General features: G+C 35.4%; 2 long non-coding RNA genes across 2 annotated transcripts; both read left to right on the top strand.

Moving 5' to 3' along the window:
- Positions 1-700: 700 nt before the first annotated feature.
- On the top strand, positions 701-2280 carry LOC145955689 (uncharacterized). Its single transcript, XR_014432340.1, has 2 exons — positions 701-998; positions 2078-2280. It is a non-coding gene; the product is annotated as an uncharacterized LOC145955689 (long non-coding RNA).
- Positions 2281-4308: 2028 nt separating this feature from the next.
- LOC145955688 (uncharacterized) lies at positions 4309-6212 on the top strand. Its single transcript, XR_014432339.1, has 2 exons — positions 4309-5079; positions 5964-6212. It is a non-coding gene; the product is annotated as an uncharacterized LOC145955688 (long non-coding RNA).
- Positions 6213-6445: the final 233 nt, after the last annotated feature.

Here is a 6445-nt window from a genome sequence, read left to right as displayed (position 1 = left end):
TCTGGCTGTATGATTTTTTTCATAGCCCCCTGCCTCCTATTTATAGGCAATCTGACGCACCCGGAACGGCCGTACTGATTTCGGAACGGCCCGTTCCGGAACGTTCAAATATGCGTAAAATGTAACATCCCAATTTTCAAAATGGTTATTACTATTATTATTATTACACAATATTTGGTCATAATTTGGTGATTATCTTTTACTTCAATTGTATTTACACTCTATTTATGTTTAATTGTAGGCTTTAAAAAGATAAGTGTGTAGTTGGGCCTAATTAGATAGTTGTGAATTTTTTTAAGAACCAATTCTCGCTGGGCTGACTGACAAGTCCCGGTGTTTGGGACATAACTTGAGCTGTGATGGTCCAAATGATGCAAAATTGGTATCAATGGAAAACTAAGAGAAAAACGTACAACTTTTACAGAAATAGCCATATTCAAATTCGGTCGTATAGAAGGTCAAAAATTGGAATTTAATTGATACAATTGTTTCTCGCTGGACTGATTGGCAAGCCTCGGTGTTTGGGGCATAACTTGGTCGGTGGTTGTTCAAATGATACAAACTTGGTGGCTATGGAAAGATAAGAGAAAATCCTACAACTTTCATGAAGAAAATATTTTCAGATTCGGCTGTCTATAAGGTCCAAATCAGTGGCCAAAGTCGGTGAGGAAAAGAACATGGCACCAACTCCATTAATTCCCACCAACTTCTATAATTCATTCCACTAATTCATTCCACTTAGTTTTGTCTATCTTTTCTCCATTATTTTACATTTTTTTAATGTGTTTTGGAGACTATAAATAGACCTTCACTTCTCCATTGCAAACCATCCCAAGAAACACTTCTCATTCTCATTCTCTCTTCTCTTCTACTCTCTCTCATTTCCTCTTCTTCTCTTTGAAGACCAAGAGGAATCCATAGGAGGAAGCTCTGGTCTATTTTCAGTTCTGGTCCCTATCTAAGAAGAGGAGGTTCTAGCCTAATTTCTAGTTAACCAGGTACGGGGGAAAAGGGGATTATTTATATGTAGAGTACATGAGGGAATTGGGTAGAGGAAGAACTCCTTAAGATTATAATTATTATTTGGAAAATTATTAGTTTTCATTAAAATTATATGTGTTGAGGTTTATGAATATGCTAAATTGTAGGAATGATGATGATCTGGGAGAAAGAACAAAATTGTAGGAAAATGCTGTGAGCTAGATATTGGAATAATTAGGGGTTTTACTATCTGTATTAAATTGATTATTCCATTGACTATTATATTAATTTAAGATTGTTATTGCTATTGTTAAGAATGGATGATCTTGATGTGAACTGCTTGAGTGATGTGTAAACCTTATTTTGTTAGATTATCTGGGTGTATGTGAGGTGGAATTGTGTATATGATGTGAACTTGAATTATGAGATGAGATGTTATATGGATGTGATTATGTTTGTGGTTATGATGCCTCATATCAGTGACTAGGGATGGCACGGCCCCTGGGAAAGTGGTGCTACAGGGAAGGCGTGATCCTAGCCTGGTGTGGGATGAATAAGACAGTTAACACCACCACTTATGTCGCTTATGGCAGCCCTGGCATGGGGTTAATTGCAAGAGATTGTATTGATTGTAATGTGATTGTGATTCCTCACACCTAATGACTAGGGACGGCACGGCCCCTGGGTAAGTGATGCTACAGGGAGGGCGTGACCCTGGTCTGGTGTGGGTTGAGTGAGGCAATTAACCCGTATCACTTGTGTCAGATGTGGCGAGGTCTTGGCACAGTGTTAATTGTGAATGATGGACATGGAAATGATATTATTAATGGTGAGATCGGCATGAGTTATGGTTATGGATGTGGAAATAATTATATGATTGGTATGAAATATTGATGTGATATTATGAGATTGACATATATATGTGAAATGAGAACTGAAATGTGAAAATGATGAATGATTGATAAATTATATATACATCTATATATTGCAAATATTTTAAATAATGAGTTATGATGAAGTTATATATGTTGTGTTTGGATGTACTTTGCATATAGATATTTTTCTTTTCTCACCGTATAAACTGTGGATATTTTAGGTGAAGAAGATCCAGCTACGAGTGGCATCTAGGATGCCAACAGTTAAAATTCTGGGAATGCTTTGATAGTGTGACATCGGGGCAGAGGATTTCTAGGATGAAAAATTTATGTGTATTTGATACTATTTTGAAAACAATTTGTAAAACTCTTGTGTTTTATGTTTTATATCTCTATTAATGTGATTGTTGAATTTTTATGTGAACCCTTTTACTAACTTAGAAAATTTAAACCTTCTGAAAATTATTATAATTTTCTGATATATGTGTCGGGGTAATAAGGGTGTCACATAAAATTCTCAACTGGAACGGCCCGTTCTAATATCGGAACAGCCCGTTCTCAAAAAGCAGAACGACCCGTTCTGAAACCAGAACGGCCCGTTCTCAATCTCAGCAGAACGGCCCGTTCTCCCTCCGGAACGGCCCGTTCTCCTTGTTGGAACGGCCCGTTCTCAACTTGAAATTTCAGTATATTTTTATTGCTTGGAACGGCCCGTTCCAATTTTGGAACAGCCCGTTCCAAGTTACCCTTTTACCCCTCAAACTTTAATAAAATTGCAAAAATGCCATTAATAATAAAATTACAAAAATACCCTTATTCCTTTATTAAAATTACAAAATGCCATTAATTACAAAAGTACCTTTTTAAAAAAATTCGGGTGTTACAATTCTCCCCTCCTTTTAGAAATTTCGTCCCCGAAATTTACCTGAAAACAGAAATGGATAAGCTTCTCGCATCTTGCTTTCTAATTCCCATGTAGCACTTTTTACCTTATTGATGCACAAATCTATCAATCTCTCTTTCTAATGTTCATAAGTACAAGATGCGTAAACTCGGTAAGTCTATCCATAAGATCAAATTTCTTAAGAATATCATACATAACTACAACTAAATCCCTGGATACAGAATCTTATTTCCAAATTAGGACGTCTAAAGACTGTAAAAATATTAAAGACTCTAGTGTTTCACCTCAAACTTTTGGCATATTATATACTAGTATCCAAATTCCTCTACTTCTCTTTTCTCCTTAGGCCATGCTTCCGCTGCACAACTCTGATACATTTTAATATCTCCTAAATGAATACTAAAAGTACTTTTATGTCCTTCTTCTAAGATCATCTTCCTTAATTCGAGATTACTAAGCACATAGATTCTATCTTTGAATCATCAACTTTCAAGCGTAAAGGGCTATTTATACCTCTACCAATCTTTTCCACTTAGCCCACTAAAAAAACATTTAACTCCTGAGTCCTCTAATCACATCTATTAATCTATTAGTCCTTTCAACATACTCAATTCAATGTTCCTAAGGGTGAGCTTACACATCACGCTTAAGTTTCTAAATTCTTCAATCAAATCCAATCCTTAAATAATCAAAAATACTATATCAGTGATCATCATAATCAAGACATCTGTCACAATATTGGTTTAACTTTTGTGAGTCTTTCCACAACCTTTCCAAAGATCAAACACTTAAGCATAAGTTCACTAGGTACACATACCAGATCTCTAATTTCACCATTCCATCTACACCCAAGCCAAACTTAAATTTCTAATGTGAGCAAATATACATCCCTTTAACCATAAGAGGAGATATATACAGAGCTTTCGTACTCAAAGTATCGATTACCACATTGACTTTTTCCAAATAACAACTAAAATTAAAATCTTAATCATTAACAGTTTTGAACTATCTCTTTGTCTCATATTCAACTCCTTTGGATCAAACAGATGTGTAAGATTCTTATGATCACTAAATATCTGAAACTTAGAATCATACCAGTAATGTCTCCAAAATCTTAAGTGTAAATATTACAATCTCTAATTCAAGGTTACGGGTAAGGTAATTTTTTTTGTCATGAATTTTTTCTTCATACCTAGATACCTAGAAATATAAGCTACTACCTTTCCTTCTTACATCAACGATTCACTCAAACCCGTTTTCGAAGCATCCCTATATAACACATAACACTTACTGAAATCCGATAATCTTAACACTAAGCAATATTTCCTTAAGAGTTTGAAAACTACCTTCACTTACTATTCCATAAAGGCAACTCTCTCTTTTTGGTGAATCCAAACAAAAGTAATGATATCTTAGAAATTTCCTCAATAAATCTCCTATATTAATAAGTTAATGCAAGAAAGCTCTTAACCTCACTAATTGACTTAGGTATCTCCCACTTAAATACAATTTCTAGATAGAAATTACAAGACCTAGAAAATTCACTTTATACAATAATAATATGTATCAATAAAAGTCCAATTTTTATTGTATAAAGTGAATTTTTTATCGCTGGGCTGACTGACTAGTCTCAGTGTCTGAGGCATAACTTGGTCTGTGATGGTCCAAATGATGCAAAATTGGTGTCAATGGAAATCTAAGAGAAAAACGCACAACTTTTGCAGAAATAGCCATTTGCAAAATCGGTCGTTTAGGAGGTCAAAATTGGACTTTTATTGATACAATTGTTTCTCGCTGGGCTGATTGGCAAGCCTCGGTTTTTGGGGTATAACTTGGTCGGTGGTTGTTCAAATGATACAAACTTGGTGGCTATGGAAAGATAAGAGAAAAGCCTACAACTTTCATGAAGGAAATATTTTCAGATTCGGCTGTCTATAAGGTCCAAATCAGTAGCCAAAGTCGGTGAGGAAAAGAACATGGCACCAACTCCATTAATTCACACCAACTCCATTAATTCATCCCACCAACTTCTATAATTCATTCCACTAATTCATTCCACTTAGTTTTGTCTATCTTTTTCTCCATTATTTTACATTTTTTAATGTGTTTTGGAGGCTATAAATAAGCCTTCACTTCTCCATTGCAAACCATCCCAAGAAATACTTCTCATTCTCATTCTCATTCTCTCTTCTCTTATACTCTCTTCTTCTCCTCTTCTTCTCTTTGAAGACCTAGAGGAATCCATAGGAGGTGGTTCTACCCTAGTAGAAGGAGCCTAGAGGAGGAAGCTCTTCTTTAGTTTCAGTGCCTGTTATCCAGGTAAGGGGGGGAGTGAGAAACCTCGCTCTGGGTGTGGGATTGTATGCTGGGTAGTGGGATTGGCCCCCAATCCTGTGTTTGTTGTATGTTATATTGTTTGTATGTTCTAATTGCTTGGTTAATATGTGTGTATGAATAGAAATTCTGTTGAGATTATGATTGTGAAAGTTATGAATATGATATGATAATGTGAATGTGATGTTTCTAATGATATGATGTGATGATGAAATATGATGTGAAATGACTATGAGATATGATTGACCATGAGATAGATAATGTGATAATGTGACAATGAGATATGAAATGTGATAAAGAGAAATGACCATGGAAAGTGATAAAGTGATATGAGAATGCATAGAGTCTTGTTTGACATGCATCATTTGCATAAAGTGATAAGGGTACGATATGGAATACGCCGCCAGAGAAGGCCCCCTAGTGTAAAAGCTGTGGGGATCAGTCCTTGGGGATGGCTCGGTTTGGAAGTCCCAGTCTCGCCCATTGTGTGCATGGGATGTATCTTGCGCAGCTTAGCTATCCCGACGAGACTCTGGTAGTATGTCCTTCTAGTGAGAGTGCGCAGAGGTTGTGTCCCGACATGTACTCCTAGACTACTCTTTGTGTATTGCTAGCGGCAATATACTATGTGATAAGTGACTGGCGCCACATGCATGATAAAATGTAGTCCGTGTCCATACATGTGTCTTTTGATGTTATATGACAAATGGATATGCCTTGAATGAGTAAGATGTGATATTGTTAATCTATGTTATATATGTTTTGTTTGTGTTTGGCTATCTAGTATATATATTCCTACACTGTGAGCCGAGTGAGATGTTTTCTCACTCCCTTTTTCTTTGTGTTGTTCTTCTCTGACTGTTATACAGGTGATTATCAGTATGAGGCTGAGAATGTTGGTCGTGAAGCTTAGGCTTCTTTATGGGCTATGCTCTGATAGGACATGTGACATCAGGGCGTAGATAAGATTAGATTAGGGTGTTACTGTTATTTAAAATTACTTTGGAAACTTGAGATTTATTTCTTTGTAATTTTCGCTGATTATGTTTGTTAAAAATGTGATGCTCTTTAAACATGTTTGATTATTAAATGTTATATTATTTAAATTTATTGAGTTATGATATGTGGGGTAGAGGGTGTCACATTTAAATGGAAATCTAAGAGAAAAACGCACAACTTTTGCAAAGTTATTTTGAACAACACAAAGATTCACATATTCAACTAGATAGCCAAAACAACTAGAAAATATTGAGACCTTAGATTTGGATGATTTCTTATATATTCTTCTTAAATTTCCTTGATAATACAACGAAGATTTAATAATTTTCTTTATCACATTTCATATCTCATT

This window comes from Cajanus cajan, chromosome 3 (assembly GCF_000230855.2).
Source record: "Cajanus cajan strain Asha chromosome 3, NIPB_CcT2T_4, whole genome shotgun sequence".
Classification (NCBI taxonomy): domain Eukaryota; kingdom Viridiplantae; phylum Streptophyta; class Magnoliopsida; order Fabales; family Fabaceae; genus Cajanus; species Cajanus cajan.
The sequence above is the reverse complement of the archived record's forward strand: the minus strand, read 5'-3'. Positions and strand labels throughout refer to the sequence as shown.